The 25,718-nt window shown below is 32.9% G+C and overlaps 1 protein-coding gene across 4 annotated transcripts in view; it reads right to left on the minus strand.

Moving 5' to 3' along the window:
- The window catches only part of LOC140437332 (uncharacterized), a 358,898-nt gene that overhangs the window by 248,151 nt on the left and 85,029 nt on the right, over window positions 1–25,718 (minus strand). The window contains exon 1 of one of the 4 annotated variants that reach the window (XM_072526801.1): window positions 22,633–22,907. The exons of 2 other annotated variants lie outside the window; for them this stretch is intronic. The gene's annotated coding sequence lies outside the window, so the exon portion shown is untranslated. Of the gene's footprint in view, window positions 1–3,331; window positions 3,487–22,632; window positions 22,908–25,718 lie in introns of those variants that run through there. One more of the 4 variants, XM_072526802.1, reaches the window with a different exon arrangement.

The raw sequence follows: 25,718 nt of genomic DNA on the forward strand, positions 1-25,718 counted from the left end.
CATAGGAACTATGACATCTGCATATGCTACTATTTGTGTTGAGGAGTGACCTATATTTCCTTTAATTCAGCTGGCCTTGACTGTTACTTCTACTGCTATGTTGAATAGTGTGGTTGACAGGGAATCGCCTTGTCGCACTTCTGTTTCGATTGCAATTGAGTTTATGCTACCTTCTGTTGGTATTTTATGAGATCCATTCATAGTTATTTTTGTTAATCTGATTAGCTTCGTTGGTATATCTTGATTTTTCATTTCATTAAATAATTTATTTCTTCCAATACGATTAAAAGCTGTCTGAAGTCTACGAAGATGATGTGGAGTTCTATGTTGTGTTCGTGGCATTTCTCGATGCCGTTTGACACAACTACTAGGTTTATTTAAAAAGTATTAATTCATTATTTTTCCACGCATAAAGAAAAACACAACAAACGGGAAAATCCTAGCTTAACTGCAAATATCTCATTTCTACAATAAAATAAAAGTAATAATAAAAAATTGATAGAACTGAGTTAACCAAAAATGCATCTGATTCTGTCAAACGATCGCTACTTGGTCCATTTTATCAAAATGTTCGCTAGGTCTGTAACGACGTCTTTTCACCCGTTTTTGAGCGGTTCACTACATTGTTCTAATTACAATAATAGGAGCAATTAAAATGAAAGTGCCTCATCTTCTTCACAACCGATTATCCAAATAGATAATTATTTTAAATTATATTATCATAAAATTTATGTAATCATTTAGTTAATAACCAGATGTTAATTACAATTTTCCGACTAGTTAACAATAAACCTATGAATAATGGTGGTGCATTATAATTCTTTATGGTTACTTATACATATGTGGATATATTTTAACTTAAGTTTTAACATAAAAAATCCACCGTTTTGTAGGTAATCAAAATTTATGGAGTGTTTGAAGGAATATTTGCATTAGATACTACGTATATGATAACTTTTTATAGCTTGATTGTTATGCTAATGTGAGCAAAGTAGTTAAAACTATAATAGATATGTCTAATATAATAAACATTTAAGAGAATGCAAAATTAAGCATAAAACTCAATTTTACGATTAAAAGGAAACACTGTATCTTCAAAACTTCTCAACCACTTTTTGAAGCGAAGGTTTAGGCGAGGCAACAAAGCAGTAAAAAGCTCAAAATCTACCAAATTTTTGCAGTTGGATGGATCTTAATCTAACTTGTTGCATTCTATTCGTAAGAGTGTCAGGAACTTTTGTGAACAAAAATGATGATGTGGAAATAAAAGTGTTATTGAACAAGGAAAATTAATTTTCCAAAGTGCATTTCGAAGTGATAAAAAATGATAAATTTGTCATTTGGAAATAATTGATGGAAACGAGTTTAATATTATTACTTGGGGATTTTTGGGTTCACTGAACATGAATAACATGACGACTATGGTCTCCGAGGCATCTGGTGTACCTGGGCTTCGTCTCCTGTAGTTTTGTGAAAATTCGATACAAAATCAATGAAAACTCGTTACTTAGGAGTTTTTGGCGTCGCTGTACACTTTTATAATATATCGGCGATGGTGTGCGGGGCACCTGCTGCCCAGGACGGCTTTGTCCCCTAGAGTTTTATTCAAATTCGATACACAATCAGTTTCCGATGCAGTCCAATGCACAAACTCCAGGAGACGAAGCAAATCCTGGGCAGCAGGTACCTAGGAGACCGTTGCTGACATGATACTAGTGTTCAGCAACCACAAAACCCCCGAGTAGAGTTTACACAGATTTTGTATCGAATTTCCGCAAAATTCCGGGAGTCGAGGCTGGCTTGTGCCCTAGGTTTGCCTCGCACACTATCGCCGACATGATATTAGTATTTAGCGACTTCAAAACCCCGGAGTAAGGAGTTTGCACTGATTTTGTATCGAATTTCCACAAATTTCTAGACGTGGCTTGTCCTGGTCACCACATGGCTTGAACAACATCACCGCGAAAATATTAGTGTTCAGCGAGCACAAAAACACACAAAGTGTGCAATGATGTTGTATCGAATTTCCACAAAACTCTAGTATACCTGGTCAGTCCTGGTACCTAGAATACCATCTCCGCGATGATATTAGTGAACAGCGAATCCAAAAACCCCCGAGCAACGAGTTTGCTCTGATTGCGTATACTCCAGTCGTCAGCTGAATTTTTGGAAGAATATTAATTTTGGGACTTCAAAGAAGATGCAAAAAAGTTAACCACTCTTACCCCCGGGCTTCCCCCTAAAACTTCCCTCACAGGGGGTAAAAACGCAAAAAAAAATCGATTTACCAAGAATCTGTACACCGTAGAAGTATGTTTCAAATAAAAAATGTAGAGGAGATAATTTTAAACAAAAATGTTTATAAGCATTTTTGTTGTAGAACGAACCGTTTTCTTAGGAACAACGCTTGAAGCGAACGTCGATTTTGCATGTTTCTTACACGCGAGAAATCAATGTTCAATAAAATTTGTATCAGCTGGACGGTAAAAATTCGATATCTTTTGATCCAAATGTCCTATCAACAAAATTCAAGAAACTTTTTGATTTGACCAAAGCTTTGAGGATGGCTTTGTAAGCCGAAAGCGCTCAGCTGGGAAATAAAACTTTTACACACTTCAAAAATAATTTTCTTTTCCATTTTTTGATTTTTCAAGATTAATAGGTAGAACCATATATGCTCACAAGCTTGACGACTCCGTGCCTCATTCTCCCATAGTCTGGTATGTATAAATATATAGATAGGGAAACAATATTGAGCTCAGTTGTTCCCTACCTTTAGAAAAAATCGTATATCATTAGTGAATATGTGAAATTTAAATTACGTAAAATCTTGACATATCCAAACTCTTAATTGGCTTAACGATAAATCAGCAGTTTAAACCTTCGAAAAATTTTGACTAGCTTTGAAAATTCATTCTCTTTTAGAAAAATAGAATAATCTAAGCATTATTTACAGTTTTTAGAAATGAATACGAATCACATGGTGTTGAAACAGAACGTAAGGGTACCTAAGTTGAACATAGTAGATCTACATTTATCATAGACCGACTGCGTTAGTAAATTCCGTTATTTATACTTTCTTCCAAAGTTTTACCAACTGTTATGTTCAGTACAATTGTAGTTTATAGTGTCCTGTATGTTGCTAAATACTTTGATTTATCTAAAAATTAACAGATTAAGAATTATGAACATATTAAATGAAAACAAGAAAAAAAGCCAGCCTGAACAATTTAAAAAGTGTTTTTTCTACATTTAAACTTTAATAAAACACAACTGAATGTATCTGTAAAGCAAATTTCAAAGCTCCTACCTATAAATTATTTATTATTACCTGTGATCGTTTTATTTAAAGGTTTCTGCAGTTTTCAATTATCAGTTGACAAAGCACCACTTAAATGTTATGTATCAAACTGGGAAATCCAAATGTGTAGTGAAATCACTGCAAATCGTTTATGTAGATACTGAACGAGTTTTTGATAATTTAGTATCATTGACAACTAAAGGATAAAACATTTGTCACATTGTGACACATACATAAATATATGACGGGAAACTTGTAATTATAGACCAATAAATTTGATAAAATACTGTAATAGATCAAAGAAAATCGGTTTTAGTACAGTGAAATTGATTAAAAATTGACGGAAACATCAGCGGTGACATCACGCCGCCATGTTTTATTGAAGTCGTGGTACCAAACAAATCTAAATAGCCTGTGCTATTTTCAAATCGTATCAGGTCATTTTTATACTATTTTTGAAAATTTATTTATGAAATATTTTCTTTTAGGTTTTTTGAACTATCATTTTATGGAGACAACCAACTTTCAATGGAAATTAACAATATTGATATTAATGGTATATAAAATAGTTTGCTAAATTTGGTTTAATTACTGCTTTTATTAGGACATACAAAATGTATATGTATTACAGGATATTTATACACTAAAGATGTTAGACATTTCCATCGGATGGTAAAATGAAGCAAAATACCTCGGGGTCACCGTGAAAAAGGGACTCACATTCATTTCCCATGTTACAAGAACAGTACAAAAGTCAAAAATAATACAAACTAATACCAGAAGCCTAACTGGGAGAGGAAGCAAATTAATATTCCGAACAAAGACCAGGCTTATCAACAGCATCGTACTGCCCATCCTGACATACGCGTCTCTCACATGGGGACTTGCAAGACAAACCGAAAGAAGATCCAAGCTATCCACAATAGAGCACCACGATAATCAGCAAACTTCCCTCGATACGTAGCGGAAAGATTCCTTTTCAGAGACATCCAATAGATCAGAGTATTAAATCAGATGGACAACAAAGCAAGAACAAAATTCGCCGAACTAATGGACCATCCCAACCACATCCTGCGAAAGTTATTAAGGTATGATGTCTTCTGCCAATGGAACCACAGAAGACTCAAACAGCAACTGCTTGGCAATAACTAAGAGATAGCATGTAAGTAGCTCTGCAACACTTGACTAACTCCCACCCTTAGCTGATAAAAAATACCCAAAAAATAACAAAAAACTAATACAAAAAAGACACATTCCAACAAAAAAATGCTCAGAAAATATTAAAATACCGGGCAAGGGAGAAACATTTTCCCATCCGAGTGTTGAGACTCTGGACTCTGCTAAGCCGAAATGCTCTGGTAGACCAGAAGAAAAAACGACTCACGCTGTCTTGGACTTCTCGTGGAGAAGTCTTCAAGCGCGAGTTTCGTTTCGCAAGACTCAAGTGACAAACATTATAATAGTAGCCTTTCATAGTGCATCAGCGTGCTACGAGGGGGGTTATGGAGGAGTGCCTGGAGAGCATTGACATCATTCATCCTTGATCTACCTGGACCAATCCTCGTCACCCCAATGAACTGTATAACCAAATGTGTGTGGATGTTTACACAGTAAAATGACAAGTAGCTAATCCGAAAGATTTCTTACGAGTTTAAAATTATTTTTTGTAGAGATAACGAAGGTAACTCAAAATTCTTTGGCAAGAAGAAAAAGAAGAATAACGCAGCTGTATTGATTGTTTAAAATTCAGATAACTTCCAAAAATTACGGTGTAAATTTAATAAAAATCTCACCAAATTATTCGTTTTTATTACCTGGAATTTTCCTTTCAAACTAATTGGATAATTCAGCAGTTTTTAGCTGAATGCTGGCAGTTAATGGAAGAAGTTGATTGGTTTTTACATAATTAATTATCTTAACTTTTAATTTCAATTTACTCGAATATTTCAGAAACTTTTAGCGCCCGTTACTTAACAAAGACAAAGAGTTAAAGTTCAGAATTGCCGGATCTACAAAAATATTAAAACAATAGCTTTAATATTTATAATTATCAAAAAACATGCATCAGCTTGAAGTTGGTCCGATAAACAGTAAAAGAGATCAGAAAACTTTATTCAGGAAGGGCAAACCTTACCTACTAAATACTATCATAATATACCATTCCTTATAGGCGAATTAGACGAATTTGTTTCTGGGAGATGATGACATGTTTAAAATAAGAAGATATTAATAGAAACACTCATCTTATATCACGTCGGTTAATACGTCCCGGACCCAACTAGTAAAAGTACCTTTTTTGCAAAAATTATGCTTTATTATCAAAATAATCTCCTTTAGCGGCGATACAATATTTCCAACAACATTCTAATTTTTCGACGCCGCCCTCGGCAATTACTTCCTCATCGGAGCGATATCTCGTGCCACGGAGCATTTTTTAAATCGAAAAAAATAAATAGTAATCGCTGGGTGCCAGATCTGGACTATACGGTGGGTGTGGAAGCAACTCAAAGCCCAATCGTGTATTTTGTCATCGTTTTCATCGAGATGTGACACGGTGCATTGTCTTGATAAAACAACACTTTTTTCTTCAATAAATGAGCCCTTTTCTTTGCGATTTCAATCACTCCAATAAACCAATCCAGTAGTTGCTGTGGGTTGTTTCTTCATGTTTCAAATAGTTAATGAAAATATTTCCTAGCGGGTCCCGAAATGAAGAGGCCATAGACTTTCCGGCGGTTTGTTTCGTCTTTGGTGGAGTTGGACAGCTTTTTCCGGGTGCTGTCCACTCAGATGATTGCCTATTTGACGAAAGAGAGAAGTGAAGTAATCCATTGTAATATACCGATGCAAAAACTCTGACTTATTCCGCTTAAATATGTCCCAACAGCACCGAGACTCATCAATTCGTTGTTGTTTTTGCTCTGGTGTGCACTCACCCAGCTTTCTCATAGACAAATGTTCGTGTATAATAGTGACAACGCTACCCTTTAATAACTTTAGAGTTTATCTCTCGCAACTTCACTTTGCCTTTCATAATAATTTTCAACTATTTTTTTTTTTTTTTGATGTTTTCGGGGTTAACTGCATCATTTGGCCTTCCAGAGCACTCAGCATCGTTGATGTCGGTACGACCGCGTTTGAATTCAGCAAACTATCGTTTAATGTTTGTAATCGATGGGGCTCAGTATCGGTAAACTTTTTGAGGCATTGCTCAGTGTGGACGGTATTTTTTCTTATCCATTAACAGTGATAAATCAACACACGAAATTGCTTTGAATCCATTTTTTATAAAAATCACAAAAGTAGCGCCACTCCAAGCACTGTAACTCGGTAAATAATAATCCAAAATAGATAAAGTTTTTACAGTATGCTTTTGAAGGTTGACACTGATTAAATGTCATATGAATAATTCATTTGAGTCGCCATGTCACGGGTTAGACCTGGGACTTACTGACCGATCGGTATTTAAATTTGTAAAATTTATAACACCTTTATAAATTTGTAAAAATAGAAATTATTTTTAAATGACTTCTAGTTTTCTAGCCTGCTTTTTTATTTCAATAATGATTTGTGAACTAAAGTGTGTTTTTAAAAGTAGTGAACAATATGCACAAATTATGAATAGGTATTAGTTTATGATTTTTCTAACATGTTTACAGATATTACTGTTGAAACTTGGAAACAGATGATAAACGTTGACAACCAAATTTAAGATACTAACGTTAAACTCTATTCATTGACTTTGCATATTGCAATAAAAGAGCTACTACGACCAGATGCGTCGCAAAATGCTTATTTCTTTACCAAACGAGACCGATCCAAAAAACATAATTCCATAAGAAGTCCAAAATACAGTTAGCATAAATTTTTACTATCGACAAAAAAGTTTTTGCACAGGATATGCAACCAAAGTCTACAGAAAACCAACTCACACCAACAGATATTTAAATTACCACTCCAACCACAACGTAATAAACATCTGCTCCACAATCACCTGCTCCAATGAAAATACATTTTAGGAAGAAAAAAAACCTGTTATCAAAGATTTTAACAAATAATGACTAGCTATTGTCATTTATAAAAAAGAAATTCCAGAAATACCAGAAACAACAAAACATCACAAGCAATCCAGAAACAAGAAGGGATTCAAAGATGGCAACAATATCATATGTAAATGGCTTATCAGAAAAATTGAAAAGGATAGGAAACAAGGACATCATAACAGCATTCAAAACAACCAATACACTGATATCTATCCTGGCCAAAACCAAACCCAACAACACACAAGAAGGATAAAAAAATGCATCTATAAAATAACCAGTGAATGCAACAATTTTTAGGTGGAAAAATCCGCAAAAAATTTCGAAAAATCCCAGATATGCCTGGGACAACGAGCATAAAATACAATGGAAAGATGCATCAATAATCATGAAAGAAACATTGAAAAAGAGAAAAGTCAAAGAAGCAACTCTCATCTTACTGAACGTATCAAAATGTGTAGCCAACCCATCAGCAAGCTTTGGTTGCCAATACTTAAAGAAGAAGTCAATAACAAGGATATACCAACAATAGCAGAGTAATACGAAGTCGGAGAAATATCACCTACAATTTATACACGATACATACATATGCAACACAAAATACATAAACACAAATCCACGTTACACAAACACAACTACGATACACATTATACAAACGTATAATACAAAAAACACACAAGACAACCAGAAGTTGATATTCGTAAGGTAAGAACACTACCCTCAATTTTTTTCAACCATAAGCATGCTGTTGCCTATAAGTTCGAGGCCAAAGATGACAACTTTAAATTTTGAAAAGACATAACCTAATAACAACTTGGTTATACATTGTCGCAGAATTTTTAGAATAATCTTTTGTGAAAACGATTTCAGGAGTGGAAATTCTAATATTTAAAGGTTTTTGCCTTTTTTTACAAAAGGTATAAAAGAAATATTCAAACGATTAAGCTTTTACTCGGATGTGAGCAACCCAGTGGTGCAAATTTTTACATTTTCAAATCTTATGTGCACACTAACATTTCAGATACCAAGTATGATTGCTAACTGACGTTTAGTCGACTGTCTTTTAATACGGTGAACTTTTTCAATAATATATGGGGCAGTATTAGATTTTAGCTTGAATACTTTATAATTAATTATACTTTTAATTAGGATTCACGCTTCAAAATCTCAAAGACTCAATAACTGTAAAGACAACTACAATAAGGGAAACTATTCTTCTTAACTTTATATTAGATACAATAATAGTTTCACGGATTAATAAAGGAGATATTTATTAATAATGGGAATCCTGAAAAAGTACAGAAAAAGTTTTGTTGAATATTAGTATGAACTTGAACGTAATTATCCATATTTGTCTGTTTTCAGTAAAAATACATATATTCAATATTTATTATACAGTGCTTTTTAGATAAAACTATCCACCAAATAACTTTTGAACTTCTAACTTTTAGGAAAAACCCAAAAACACGTCAATTAATATTTGAAGAGGGAGACATTATATCATATTTAATTACTTCCCCCTGTTTTTATTTGATATTTCTATTCTCCTCTTTGTACTGATTTCAGATGGTTAAAGTGATTAGTTTATGAGAAAAATAAATAAAAAAGCAAGAAAACTGGATTGAAAAAAATATTTTTTAACAATTTTATTACAAACATTTAGAATGAACATTTCGCTACCAAAAATTTTTACAATAATTGTTTAAAATAACTGGGGTTCTCTTCCATACAGTAGTAAAATCTATTTTGAAATTCATCTCTGATATTGCTTAACACGTCTGCACTTAATTGTTGACATTCATCCTCTATTCTTTGTCGTAAATCACCTAGAGATTCTGGTTAAGTAGCCTAAATTTTTGTTTTTAAATACCCCCATAAGAAGAAGTCTAAGGGTATTAAATACGGTGACCTAGGTAGCCAATCCATCATCTGTCCTCCTCTAAAAATTGTCGCACAGGTAAAGCAAAGCGTGGAGGAGCTTTATCGTGTTGAAATACAACCAAATCATCGAAAAGGTTATCATCATTGTCTACTATTGAAGAGACGATTAAAATCTTCATTTAACTCTTGTACTAATTTAATTTTATATGGATGAAACTTCTGGAAGACTCGGAAGGTTGTAGAAGATGAAATATAGATTGCTCTGCTTATTGTTGACAGTGACTGTGATTTTGCTCAGGCTCTAAGTTAACTTGCCCTAAAACGGCTACTTTGATTGCTTCGTTATTTACAGGTCCCTTTCGGTTATGTTTTTTATTGCAAACTGACCCTGTTGCTCTAAATTTCTGCATCAGTTCAATCACATACTTATGAGTTGCATGTCTATTGTGGTGTGTTTCATTAAAAATTCTAGCAGCAGCTCTTGCACAATTATTATTTTTGTAGTATAAACCTACAATTTCGATTCTTTCTTACAAAGTGTAAACCATTTTAGCGATCAAATTGCACACGTATTAAAATATTCTATTAACCGATTGAAATAAATGTCGAAATAATATGAATATCTATGTTAAAACTTTAATAAAAAGGAAGTTTTTTGTTTCTTGGTTTTTGTATATACAAATAGTACGGTTAAATATTTAAAAAGTTTAAATTATGCTACAACCTAATTTGTTACATCATAATCTTGTTAAAAAAAATTGAAAAAAGAAAAAAACTCACAAACTAATCACTTCAAGCCAAGTGTATTATAAATTTTTGAAATCAGTACAAAAAGGGGGATCCAAATATAAAATAAAAAACGGGGAAATCCTTAAAAATAAATAAATGGATGATAAGGGGGAGAGGGTGCATTCCCCAGCAACCTTAAATATGATATAATGTCCCCCCCCTTCAAATATTAATTGACGTATTTTTGCGTTTTTCCTAAAAATTAAAAGTTCAAAAGTTATTTAAGGTGGATAGTTTATCTGGACTGTATAAAAATTTAAATGGCTCTCTTTTTTAATAAATGTTTTTATTGGTTAGATTATTTTCCACAGATTATTTATAATCGTTCTTTTCCTTTTGGGTCCGCATCATTTCGCTTTTTCAGGTATTAATTTTTTACTATAAAGTGGTTTTTTGTTAGGTGTTTAACTTTTATATATATTTTCTATCGGTGCATTCTCGAAGAAATATTTCTCACGACTATGTGAGTCTAAATTAAAACTTAATAAGAGAACGTCAAAAAGAAACCGCCGTGGCAAAAACACTCTGTATTCCAATTGAAGACACTTAACAATAACCATTGCTACAATAGATTAATTTAAGAACGCATTTGGCATAAATTGAAAAAGGAAAAAATGTCTGACACCCCTATATCAAAATTATTTAATTGAGGATGATTGCTAGGTATTTCACAGGCCCGTATAACACACATAATAATAGAAAGAATGTTAATGAAAGAATATGTTAATCGCAATAATGCCTATGGGGAAATTGTGTATCAGTGAACGGTTTTGTAACGTCCAATTGTAATGAATACTATTCGTCGGAGTATGAGATAATCTGGTTGTTGTTTTAAATTCATCTTATACAGAGGTTAACAATAATTAGGACGGGTAGAGATATGTTGGAAGACTTTGAAAAAGATGGTCATAATACCTTTGTAAAGAGGGAACAGGCAAAGCCTAATTGAAACCATGTAGTGAAAGAAAAGAGTTGCTGTTATAGAATGTTACTATGTTTTATAAAACTAAGCAAAAATATCTACTTAACATATGACACTGAACTTTGGGAGAGATGAAAAGAGCATTTTCCATATGGTAACAATGGAAGAGGATTATGATAGCGAAGAAACAAAATTGGAATCGGTAACTATAGAAAACTTACCAGATTTCAGTGAGGTAGAAAAAATAATTACTGAAAAAATGGAAAAAAAATGTTCAGAAAAAGTGTAATGTACCATATTAAAAAAAAGAGTTATAAAGAAGTATCTCAAAGTAGTTTCAGGAAGAATAGAAGAGTTGTGGATAAAATATTTGCCTTAAAACGAGCTACAAACAGAAAGACTCCACGTTAAGATAGGCAAAATGTCCTCACTCCCAGAATTCAATTTTTTTCATTTTTTTACGTACTATGTGATTAAAAAAATAAGACTAAGCGCAATTTTAACCCGTCACCCCTCCCCCCACCCACACCTATAAAAAAAGTAATTTTTCATTTTTATTTTTTTTTTTGAATAGGTTGCAATATTTTTAAAAATTTCAAAAAATTCATACGCATACGGTTTTTAGAAAACTTGTGTATTTTTTATAGACCTATATGTTGTGTGTACATAACCTAAAATTGCCATGACATGTCTCGTTATTTTGTGTAATTAATCAAAAACTACATTCCTGTTCTTATTCCAAACCTTTTTTTTGGGGATTTTCTTCATTTAATAGATTTCATAAAAGATCAAATCATGGTTTTTTATAAGTTAAATTTGAAGTAACTGGATACTTTAGAACATTCAAAATTGGGCGAAACACCTTAAAATCCCCAAAAACAACCATGTATTTCAGGACTTTTAAAGGTTTTTGTGAGTTTTTACGGGGTTATTCATATTTTTTGAGATCGATACAGCCTCAATCATTTTTTTTCATTTTTACGTTTTATGTGAATCAAAAATAAGATTCAGAGCATAAGATTTGCAAAAGAGATTGATACTGTAAAATAATCTACCTTCATTAAACTGACCTAACCTAAAGTCACAGAGAGATACAAAAGATTCAAATATTCCTTTGTTTTCTTTTTGGAATAGGTTAGTTCTGATTATTTTAACTTTTATCAACAAAATTAACAAATTCAAGTAGTGCGCACTTATATAGTAAGTGCATATCAATAAAACCGACTAATTCTGACATATTACGTGACTATAGAGCTCTAGTGTTGGATTTTAGATAACAAATGTTGGTTTAAGATATTGTTTCTTCAAATATACCCTGTAAATATTTGTTTAATTTAAGTTTGTGTACAATTTTTCTTAGATAGTCGAAATGAAATATTCGGAAAACAAATATCGAGTTTAAGGCGTGGACCTATCATTTCCATAAAATTTAGTTATGTCGATATAAGCTGTATTTTCCCGTGATCCTAGAGAAAGTTTTTATTTACATGGAAGTAAAACGGTTTGATTAGATAAGAAAGGATAAAATAGAAAATGTTTTTTATTTGCGTTAATACTGTTAAGCGAAATATTTTTTTATTGCTTATCAAATATATTACTTTCTTTATAAAATTGTAATATTCTAATTATTACTTTGTTTTATTTCTGCTAGTCCAAGTTTTGCATAGGCGAGACCGGGGCTAGTTGACTAAAGTGGTTAGTTCATCTAATGTGTAACAGATGTCGCCTGTAGACACGATATCTAAACTGCCCACTCTTGCGCCTCCATTTTACAATATCGCTGTTATGGTCGCTTGTGTTTTGTGTCATTGAGAATGCGAAATCTAGAATCATCTGTGTTAAGTTATTATTTTTAGTAATTACTTACTCTGGATGGACTGGATGGTGTGAACTTTTGAACGTTTGAACTTGGATAATGTTGAGAACCAACATTATCCAAATCTATCAGTATGGATAAAAGAACAACATTTTGTGAATTTGTTAACCATTTTGTGTTCCACACAAGATGTTCTCAGGAACGCATTATACTTTTGCTGTTCGACAACCATGAATCCCACCTTTTTTTCCTAGATATTTGTAAGGAAAACATAGCAACAGTTTTATCTTTCCCTCCGCACTGCTCGCATACATTGCAGCCTCTAGATAGGAATGTTTACGGACCCCCGAAAAATACTGCAATTCAACTATGGATAACTGGAATGTGAACAATCCAGGTAAGACATTTCCCATAAATGTTGTTGGCATTGTAAAATTAAGTCTGCCTCGAGCTGCTACGACAACCAATATAATGGCTGGATTCAGTAAAATAGGGACATGTCCTCTGAATGAGGGTATCTTCACAGAGAGTTCACATCCTCTTGCCATCATATGTGACAGACAGACACGTCAAATGAAGAAGGAATGCCACACTAGCAAATGAAAAACGAAACGCTACCGAAAACAACAGAAAAATTTCAACAGTGGAGCAAGCTAAAATTATAGAGAATCCACTAAAAATTCTAGAACATGTCTCAGATGTCAACGATAATTTGTCTGCAAACACAGTCGCATCGACAAAAATAGAACCTGCAAGTTCGATATTACTTTCCCCTGTAGAAGTAAAGCAGTTTCCAAAAGCGGGTCTTTGACAAAATTCGAGAAAATCACGGAAGAAGAGGCAAACTGCTGGATTAATCGATACTCCGATAAAAATATGCTCTCGCGAAAGATATCAACAACAGGAAAATTAGAGACGGTCGAAAATTTCTTTTCCGGTGAGAAAAGACCCGATTCCATCTACGTCTGCATCTCATCATGACTGGGAATCTGAGGCTGAAACTGAGTGCTTAGTATGTGAATAACTCTATCGAAATAGCACTAGAAGTGATGACTGGGTGCAATGCACCCATTGCAGCAGATGGGCTCACATCAAATGCACGAACAAAAGTAATATCACTTTTTTCATTTGCATCAATTGTGATTCAGATGATGATTTGTGAGTTTCGCTTTTAATTGTTAGATTTTCTAAATTCTAATAGTCAAAATAAACGTGAAAAATTTAATCTGCATTTGTTTTTGGATTGTGTCACTACTATTACCCTTATATTACTAAAAAAATATTGAGTCAACTAACCCCAGGCCGTTAGTCAACTAAACCTGCACTCGGGGCTAGTTGACTTAATTTGCAAGGCAATTAAAATTTGCTTGAAACTTTTTTCTACGGAGAATTAGAATACATTGAAAATATATTCCTGAAGGAGAATAGGACCAGCTGACATACTTGAATTTAACAGTATGCAAACAATAAATCAGTAAAAATTAATTAATAAAAAAATAAGTCAACAAACCCCGGTCTCCCCTACAAATTAAGAAGGAATCGCATCACAGTTTTCAAGTATTTGTCCACAGATTCTACATAGATGAATTTTTTTCTAAATGATTTACACACGACAACTGCTTCGACAGCAACACACATCTATTAAGTGATTATTTTAATTGCTTTATATTTTCCCTAAGGATAAAATTCTAAAACAGATTAAAATAAGCGTTTTCAAATTATTAAAGATTAAATAGATTAATAGTAATGACCTTCAATGATTTCCGCAATTTTCAACATAAAAATGAAAGTAACCATCAACTAAGAACATGTATATAACAAAATATTTTTGGTGGAATTATTAGGGGTCAATAAAAAGTGTTAAGTGCCATAAAGAGAGACAAAGGCACTGGTTTTCGTCTTTATTTAAGGCTATAAGCGCCAGATGTTTTGGGTAGCATTCTTTAACTTATTTAATGTTTATATGTTTAGTTTTAGGACCTTGTGGTGAGGAGTGTCAAAAGATGAACAAAATACCGGGGGCACCATAAATTTATTAGATTGTTATGGTTAAGTGCTAAAGAGGTCCGCCTATTGAACTTATCTCAAGAAATAAATATGTAGGAAAATTAATTCTATGTAGTCGGGAGACATGCCGAAGAACGGAGGATAAGTGAAACCGGATATTTTTATAGCATATATTTGATATTTTTAATGAAATTATAAAGAGGCAGTTCCCTTCAGTGGAATAGACCGATAAACAATAGTTTAGTAAATGATTAACAATGTAATAATAAGTATATCGCAGGAACTTATGAAGATTTATCATTACTTTAAGTACCGACATATAAAAATACTATGTGTATTTTCTTTCTACAGTCTGTCCCAAACCCTTCTTTCAGTGCGTCACTAATTTTGACGTCATATAGGATTTTAAGAATTTCGAGAATTATTGCATGACATTTTAGATAAATTTGACAGTTGCAGGATGGTAATCTGTCTTTTTCTAATTGAAAATAATTTAATAATTTTAATATTAGTCTTTGTTCTTTCTCGATATATCTCGGCATATTTAAAATATTTTTATGACAATAAATACAAAATTAAATTTTCAATGTGAAAGTACTGTCACGATCGAGACAATCTGCATCAAATTATATTTATGCGCATCATTGATTGGATATCTATTTAGCGTATTCTAAACTCCAACCAATTATACATCCGCAAGTAAAATTAGCTTTACGATAAATAATTTTTTAAGTTCTATGTATAATAATCACAGACTCACGTTTTTTTCTGTCACTTCTAGCTTAATGTGTTAGAGAGAATTCGATCAACTATGACGCACTGAAAGAAGGGTTTGGGACGAACTATATTTACTCATCCATGCTGGCTTTTTCACTCATTCTTTATGTCAATAGTTTTCCTCTTGTGTTACTTTTTTACGTATTTACATAATTTATGTTAAGTATGTAAAATCCTAATTGATAGATAATTCTTTAAACGTCTATAAAATTTATAACGGAGAGAAAAATAAGTATACGATGATCATGCTATAGAATTCATAAGAAAGAATTAATAAAATTTGATACCCTGACATCTGACATCCTAATAAGACTAAATAATGTAATGTAAACTAAATTGTAACATATACAAAAAGAGAAATCAAACGATTTCTACCTGGCAAAACCGAATTCAAATTTTTACCACTGCGCTTCCTAAAACTTGCGAAGCAAAATCAAAAATCAGAGAACAAAAATCTAATACCGTCATTACGTTTTATTACTTTACTCCCTTTGGAGTAGCAGAAACTGAATTCACTACGAATTTTGACCATGATGAACGGCATGTGGAATGCAATTTTAGATTCCCTTGCCGAGTAATTCATTAAGCTGTTTGCTTCGCAAGTTTTAGGAAGCGCAGTGGTAAAAATTTGAATTCGGTTTCGCCAGGTAGAAATCGTTTGATTTCTCTTTTTGTTTTTAGATGGCGTAGTAACGTCCGTATATAGTTATTTTGATAACTATTGTCTAGGACTGGAAATATTTTTGTTTTGGTTCAGAGTAGTGGCTATACCGCTCTGAGGAGACCTAAAGAGGTCGAAATACGGATAAGCGGCTGTCGCTGCCCTGTATCAAAACAAAAATCTAATAGCGTCATTATGTTTTTGTAACATATACCTTTTAACGGGTTTTTACCCAGTTATTTAGTGGCTCAAAACATGTACACCTAGTAAGTATTAACCACATTTTGTATCAACCTTGGTCAAAATTTAAACTTCATGTTCTTTTTAATTACAGTGGTTATATAGCTTTTAGGACACTGATGATGGAATATGGATTCCGAAAACGTTTTGTCTTCATGACATATCCCGTTTGAATTTTTTAATTTATAAAGGATTTTAACAAAAAAATTTTTTTTTAATTCTGATACCTTCATATCACATAGAATAAATATAGTTCTTTTACGATAAGAATAAAATGATGTCATTCTAGTATCTTTTAATGTCCAGCCATACAGCAAACTCCCTATGCATAGATTCTGATATAATCTAGTGACTTTTAGTGAATTAACAGCTGGCAAAATATTGCAGTATTGTCAGTTCATTTCTCGCGCCCTGTTGTTATTTTGTTTGTGAATTGTAGGTTAGGTGGTGTTATTTACATAGACATATAATAAAAATAGACTGACCGCTACAATAGAGTCGCGTTCCCCCAGTGCGACAGAGAAAACTGACGCAAAGCAGTCCCTCCATCTCTTTCTAATGGGCCGGGTTTATCGACCACCTGACCGTTTCATTTGGTCATTTAGGTACAAATGGCAGTTCTACTGCAAAGTCTTTGGCAGTGTGGTACGCGTTCCTGGCCCAAATTAAACCAGAAGTATGGCCAAAAAGAATCTGAGATACAGCGCTGGTTGGGTATAGAAATTGTTTTTGATCGTGAAGACATTAGCTCTATAATTATTGATTCAGCCGAAGATGATGATGATGACGAATTGAATTGTCTACCAAATATTGCTGTTGTTGTTTTTGATAACACCAGCTACCAGTCAAAATTAGTGGAAAAGTTATCGACGGTCTCATGGAAAAAGTAGATATAATTGACTGGCTCCAACGCAAAACAAACAATATCGGATGATCAGACTATAGTTAAAACGGAATTATTACGAATTGCACTGCAACATAAAATAAAAAAGATGTCATTGACGAAATGGCAAAAACAAAAGCATTATCGGTATTACGTTTGCCACCTTATCATTGTCAACTAAATCCAATAGAGTTAATATGGGTTCAAGTAAAAGGTGAAGCGGTCAGACAAAATACAACTTTTAAATTGAAGGATGTCAAACAATTTTTATTAAATTCCAAAAAACGTAACAAAAGATAAGTGGACCAATGCCGTAAACCACGTAAAAAAAAAGAGGAAGAAAGATTGTGGACTGCAGATAATAACATTAAAGAACTTTGTCAATCTATAATCATTCCAATCAAACCAGGCCAGACAACAAATCTGGCACAGAAGAAGAGGAAGAGATGGATACTGAATGGATGTTTATAAGTGAATCAGTAAGTTTTAATTTATGCACACTTCTTAAATGTTATTAATACTACCAAAAATTAACATTAATTATTTATAAATCTGTACGTTTTTTGATAATAATCTTGATTTTCATACCTGCTAGGTATAAGGTATATAATCCATGGGTTTGTATTGTTATTTATATGTGAACAGGGTGGACTCTTTGAAAAATAGTATCTAAAGCTACATTACAACAGGAGAGGATATTATTTTGAGTGATTTCAATTTGACCACTTTACCTACTGTTTGAAGTTCAGTGAAAATTTGCATTTGTAATGAGCTACCAGTTGCAAACAAATAAAGTATAACTATTATTTGACACTTCGATTTCCACTCCGGAATTCGTTTTCAAACAAGATTTTTAAGAATTATGCGAAAATAATATAACCGCCAAAGTTGTTGAAGGGGTTATGTCTCTTAAAAATTAACGGTTAACTTACTTGGCCACGGTCTTCTAGGCAACAGCCATGCTTCTAGTTGAAGAATCTGAGGGTGAATTTTGTAATTTTGTGTCGTCGGGACATCAACTGATTATTTTTGTGTGTTTCTGTAATATTTGTATGTGTATTATGCGTTTGTGTATGTGTGTTCGTGTATTGTGTGTTGCATTAGTATTGTGTATGATTGTGTGAAAAGAAAGAAAATGTTGGAAGATATTCGTAATCTAGGTATGCAGGTTGCAACGTTGAAGGGTCCAAAGTCTGAAACTGACTCCCCTATTTGATATCAATGAGGGAGTGACACAGGAGGCGCACTATCAACCATGCTGTTAAACCTAGTTTTTAAAGCAGTCGTTAGAAAAACCAATGTAACCGGCCATATAAATATCAAATCAAGACAAATTATTGCACATGCAGCTATCATCAGCAGGAGCAAGAAAGAACTAATGGAAGTGTTCAATCGAGGCAAGAAAAAAAGGGCTTAAAATAAGCGAAACGCAAACCAAGTACATGACCGTCAAAAGAACACCTGACAAAGAAAATCTTTCAGATATCTGGGCACAGAAATCAATCAAAATAATTCCGTAAGTAGCGAAACTAATGTAGGTATTTCCCGTGAAAATCGTACATTCTTGCTAACAAAACATTGATGGCATCGAAATTAATAAGACAAAAGAACCAAAATGACTATGTTCTATTTACAGAACATTAATTAGACCCGTAGTAATCTATGGTTGTGGGACCTGTGTAATGACAAAAAAAAGATGAAGCGCAACTCAAGACATTCTAAAGAAACATACTGAGAAAAGTATACAGCCCGGTGCAAGAAGAAGACGGCACATAAAGAATCAGAGGAATTAATGAATAACGAGATTAATGAATTGAATGAAGGGCACGATATTGTAAGATTTGTTTAAAGTCATAGACTTTCATGGATAGTACATCTCCAGAGACAAGGAGGTACAAAATCAACAAAGAAAATGGAAGTCGATAGAAAGACGAAAAAAGGAAGATTCACAACGAGATGTTTGGATGACGTGGAAGACGAACTGAAAACTATAAATGTAAGACAACTGAAGAGAAAAGCACAACAAAGGTCTGAATGGAAAGACATAGCCAGACAGGCAAAGACCCATCCAGGGTTATGATGCCAAAAGAAGAACAAGAAGGATCGAACTAAATCCAAAATATTATTACTAAGATATATAAATTATTAATACAGCCAAAAAGATATTTTGCGAAAACAAATAATCGGATTTGTTAAAAACCTAAATACACATTTCCTGTAAGTCACACATTCCTCTTTGTTAGACGTCACAATTGTTAAATATGACTCACAGTAACTGATCTGATTCAACAATTGCATTCCATACCTATATATCCGGTACATATTATTATTGTCAAGAAAAGTTCCCCTTGTTCTAAAAATAAGTTAAGCTTTCCATTATCTAATCAATGACTACACCATAAGAGGAAGCAGATAGTAGTCTAAATTATAAAAGACAAAAAGTGAGGAATAAATTGATATCATTGCACTCGGATGGTAGATAGCCACACATTTTATCAGCATAATTGCTTATTTAAAATTATGAAACAATGGATCTTTATTACTACATTTTTAAATGTGAAAAGCAAACAATTAAAATGTTCCACCATAACTTGAATAACATGATTAAATACAAAGCAAATCCATTAATCATATAGTTTTTACATTCACAAAAATTATCTGAACGAAAAAAGATGTGTAGAGTAGTAACTCATAAATTGTTCAAATTTAACCTATAAAGTATATCGCATACTTTTTTTATAAAAACAACTGTCGATTATAACAACTACATCTACCTCATTAGCGCATGCATCGGATTTTCTAGTCTATCGATCTATTAATCTACCTAAATGTTCATTATCTATTCACATTATGAATATAAACATCTTCCATTCATGTTCACTCATATCTGTTTTCAGTTTGTCTTTTCCATATTGGACCTGCTGCTGATTGCTTAAAATCATCGTTACATCTCATTTGTGGTCGATCTCTTTATCTTTTTGTGTGGTCTGCAGCGTCCAATCTTTTTATTCTATCTTCAATCTTCATTTACATTTATCATCATCATTCTTCTTTCATTTTGTTAAGCTAATCTCTATTTTAGTTTTGAACCTCTTCGATTACGTCTTTCGGTTTGGTTTTGCTTCTTGTTAATCAATCACTCACAGTGATCTTAACAGCATGTTGTTTCATCCCCTTGAGTTTTGTTTTTCTAAGTTGTTCCTGGTATACTGTCTCCGTATTTTATAATAGGTATGCACCTACTTCAAATACCTTAGTTTTTAAGTTCAAAGGTAATTTTTGGTGTTTGAAGATGTTTTACCTTCGATCTGGGTTTAACAGACACTGGTCCTTGCAAATACCTGCAGCTAGATGAAACCAATATAGCATTTTCATTGGAGCCTTAGCCTTCATCGCTAGACAAGACTGTAATGCATGGTGAAGAATCACATCTTACAGATAACCGTATAAATATAAAAGATTGTGGATCTAACCTGAAAAGTTAGTTTTGATGCCCAAAGTTAGTTTTGTTCGCAAAGACCCAAAGAGCCATGGAAAGGCAAATGCTGAACATCAGACTATCAGACAAGAAAAGAAATACTTGGATCCGCAACAAAACAAAAGTGACCGATGTATTAACGCAGATAGCAAAACTTAAGTGGAAGTTCGCTGGACATACCATAAGACAGAAAGACGACATATGGAATAAGATGATTATACACTGGAGACCATATAGTTACAAACGAAAATGAGGAAGGCCACAAATGCGATGGTCAGATGACTTGAAGAGACACGCAGGTCCGAAATGGATACAAACTGCCTACAATAGAGAGACGTGGAACATTACGGGCTGTATAGATAGATAGTTTTGAGGTATGTAGGAATTGATCCTGCACCGATTCATTGTTAGCCAATAAGAGTCAACTAATGCAGTTGTTATACTAAATACATTATAATTAATGACCTGGAATTTGAGTGTTGTGCAATATTTTGTATCCATACCCTTTGGTAGTACTTTGATTATCATAATGGGAGAGTGAATAGCTTGTTTTATCAGTTCGTGGTATGCATTTCTTCGTACCATTATAGCATTTACCTAAGTTCATCTTAGGTAAATGTCCCAAACATACATCGACCATATCGTTGCAAGAATCTTCATTCAAATCTCGGAATGTGCATTCATATCTTAAAATGTGCAAGAATGAAAAAAAAACAAGGAAATGGAGAGATATCGAAAAGGTAAATTATCGGCATGACTCCAAGTAATTGTCCACAATGTTTCCAAGGTAAGGCTTGAAGGTCGTACCAACATCCACAAAGCAAAGACATGCAACATATCCAATATAAACTACTACTATTATAGTGGTTTCAAATAAAAGAAAAGCTGAAGAGTCTACAGTTATTGCTTTTAGACAAGAATCTACAAAGGATTAGAAATTTGTAAATACGTAAGTCTTTGAAGTAATTGTCAAAACTAAAAAAAGCTCGTATGAATAAAACCATCCGAAATTTGGGTAAATTAACAATTCAATGTCCAAAAATAAATTTTTGCATTTTAGTGACGATTTCCTATACTATAATAGCCCATACTATTAAATTTAGGTATTACATATAATTATTTTTAAAAATTGCTTTCAGTTTAATCAAGTTTTAATATTTTCAATAATACTGTCGTGTTACTTCCGGCTAATACTGAACACATAAAACGCTGTTAATTATTTTTGGATTAGCCTGCCCAAATCTCCGAGACTAGTTTGAAGTTAAACTATTCAACAAAACAAAAATATACTAAAGAGATAAAGAAAAAATCTTGGTTTTCTAAAAAAAAACGATAAAAAATTAATTTGAAGAAAACAAATGATTACAAGATTGTTGCACCCTCAAGAAGTAACAAAATCGCCCAGCACATACGTCAATAAATATAAAGAGAATGCAACATTTGGCCTAACCTAAAATTACAAGTACTATGATAGAAAACCAGTACTAAAAAAATTCTACACTTCGTTTTCAGAAAAAAAAGGAATAAATAATTCTAAATGCCTGTCTCTGGTCTCGTATGAAGTTAATAAAAATTTTGACTTTAAAAAAGGACTGGAAGTAATGACCAGGTTCCAGTAAATTTTTTGCCCACTATTCATTCAGTAATTAAAGGTAATACATAAAATAACACTTCTTTATTTAATTTAATTATTATCGTGTATCCAAAATAACCGGCAATAACAAGAAAGAAAACAAAAAAAAACAAGGCGGAAAATAAGTTTTTACTTTCAACATTTATTATTGGAAAATAAAATTAAATTTTACTGCGAACATAGAAAAGGAAAATTTGTACTTACGAATAAACTATCCAAAATAGACTATATCCAAAAAATTCTAAACAATCACTTGGCTTATCAAAAACACATCAAACAATCATTTTCAAAAGTTCAAAAAAATTAATGGATATTTGCTGTATCAACATTCGATAGACAAAGAACCAAAAACCGACTAAATAAATTTTTGGTGGCACACTCGAACAAATCTACCGACGTTTTTCCAAACAAATGAGTGCCGGATCTTGCCCGTGTCTCGTGCGAGTACTCGTACTTCGTAGTCGGTTAGCGACCGAAGAATCGAGGCGGGAGGGCCCAAACACACCGAAAACGAAAAATGGGGGAGAACTGTGTCAGAAGCGAGGAACGATTACAATATCGGTGTAGAGATGAGACGTAGGTATTTTTTGATTCATTAAAAACGACCATCTAGACTAAGATCTAAACCTATAAACTACACATCATAGGAAGATATTTAGGTATTACAGTTTTTACAATTTCGTCCAAGGAAATAAGCTAGATAAATCTCTTATTTCGTAAAAACCTAATTCGTCTATGATGCAATAATTTGACAAATGTCTTGTCTGGAAATCACATATTTGTCAAATATTTTAAAATAGCCAGAGATCTATTAAAAATACTTTATGAAAAATGATACAATGGATTTATATAGTGATAAAAAAAGACAATCTAAGGACAAAATAAGTAATATTTTAAATAACATTATGTTAACAAAATGACGGAATCAAAACATTCTATTCTGAACTGTGTATTGATGGAGGAAACATTTACTGCAAACGTTGTAGTAAAATTTATTGACTTTTCATATAAACTAGATTAAAAAAAGTTTTACTGTATCTGTACCAAATCTTCAGCAACATATTCAGGCATATTTGAAATTAAAATGTAAATTTTTTTGCAGATTACAGAAAAAAAATACGACGTTTTTCATCACATTCGAGCATTTCTACTTAATGGGAATGCAGCACAAGTAAAACAATGGTAAAGAACAATTGCTCTTAAATTTGTTTTTAAAAAGCACTAAAACTCAAAAAAGCGACGAAGACAACTTTAAAAAGGGCATGTGTGCAACTTTGGTGGCAGCGAATTTACCCTTAAATAAGTTGGAATATCCCACCGTCAGGGATGTAGAAATCGTATATACAGAGGTAATCAATTTCATTTGAAAAACGGTTGCATAACACTACTTTTTTTACAGAAGTATGGACTCGGGACCATATTTTATTTATGTGCTAAATGATGTGTTAGAGAAGGATATAAAATGTAAGCTGTTTCCGATCGTTTCTCAGCAATTGAAAAGTATCGACAAGGACCATGTTACAAGAGGAAAACCGGAGTATTAAGTAAACTTTTTCTGTCGTAAACTGTTCCTGCTAAAAAATTGTTCTTTTTGTAACGGATGCTGTCTTACATGGTAAAAGTAGGTGAAAAATTAAAAAAAGTTTATATAGGAATGTTATTCATGTATCGCGTGTTGCCTATGGTTTTAGTAGAGTCGCTGAACATAGAGATCCATTTCTAATGGTAAATAAATTAGTAAATAATTAAAACAATATTTTGAAAGTACTTGTCCGAATTTAATACACCGTTGCCTAAGTAACCCATTATGACAAGATGGAAAATGGGACTAGAGGCTTGTTTTATTCAAATAGATTACCTGTAATTAAAGATTTAGTAATAAAACTCGACAATGAGGGCTCCATTTATATACCAGTAACTAAAAATTTGTTAAAATCTAAAGAACTACTAAAAAATTTCTTTCGTTTTCGTAAAAACATCTTATTGTTAGAAGCTCATGTTTTAGTTCCATATGTCAGAACCGACAATACGTACTGATCGACAGTTTTTGCCTTTAAAGTATTTGGTAAGTTTGATTTAAATACTGTTTGTAATCTTCCAAATGCTGCCCATGCTAAGAAACGGTTATGATAGTTAGATTTTTTGTTAGTATATAGTACAGTATAAGCATTTATATTTTAACCTTTTCTATATTATTATTGTCCAGAGTTATATCCTCAGTTATATTTAGAGATTCGTTTGTTAGGTATTTAGTTTTTGCTAGATTTATTTTTAATGCTATTTCTATTGATTTTATATTTAGATCCAATAGTATTTCCTGCAATTCTTGTCCCTCTTTTACTGTGAGAAAAGCTGAGCAATGTACAGGTTATATCAAGAGATATTAACATCATAAATGAAATTGGGGATTCGGAATGGATGATGATTTCTGACCATATGGTACCCAGATATAGGCCTCAAATACCTTTCCAAGTGCACATTTACCCACCGAAGGGGTGGGGCAGAGGAAACACTCGACCCAGACTGCAGGGTTATACCTGGTACCCAGATGGGTCTAAAACTACAGAAGAGTCTTCTTCTTCTTTTTATGTAGACATGTCTGTTTTTCAATGTGCCTCCTTTTCAAAGTTGTTGTTCCATCGTTTTCGTGGTCTTCCTCCTGATCGTTTTCCTATTGTTGAACCGTCTCTTGCCTTCTTTACCACTCTATTTGTTGTAATTTGGTTTTTATGATCGTTCCATTGTACTCTTTTATTTCTAACTCAGTGCTTGATGTTCTCCACCTTGCATCTATGTCGTATAACTGGACTTTTAACTCTATCCCATAGTGTTTTACCATCAATTTTTCTGTTTTCTTCTCTGCTATTTCTAACATCGTTTTTGTCCTCTCTTTGTCAGGTCGTGTTTCTGCCGCGTATGTCATTATTGGTCTGACTGGACTGTTCTGTAAATTCTGCCTTTCATTTCTTTTCCGAAATTTTTATTTCTCCATATTGTTTCATTCAGGCAACCTGAGGCTCTGTTGGTTTTATTCACTTGATCTTTCACTCCTCTTTCGAGCTTTACGTAGATAGATAATGTGATGCCTAGATATTTAAACTCCATCACTTTATCTGACCTTCCAGCTCCAATTTACATCTTAGTAAATTTGCTATTATAACCATGCAATTTGTCTTTTTTGCGGAAATTTTGTTAAATTTTCTGGCGGTTATATTAAATTGGTGCAGCATACGTTGTAAATCATCTTCACTTTGAGAAAGTATTGCGTCGTCTGCATAGCAGATTATGTT

This window comes from Diabrotica undecimpunctata, chromosome 3, assembly GCF_040954645.1.
Source record: "Diabrotica undecimpunctata isolate CICGRU chromosome 3, icDiaUnde3, whole genome shotgun sequence".
Taxonomy (NCBI): Eukaryota; Metazoa; Arthropoda; class Insecta; order Coleoptera; family Chrysomelidae; genus Diabrotica; species Diabrotica undecimpunctata.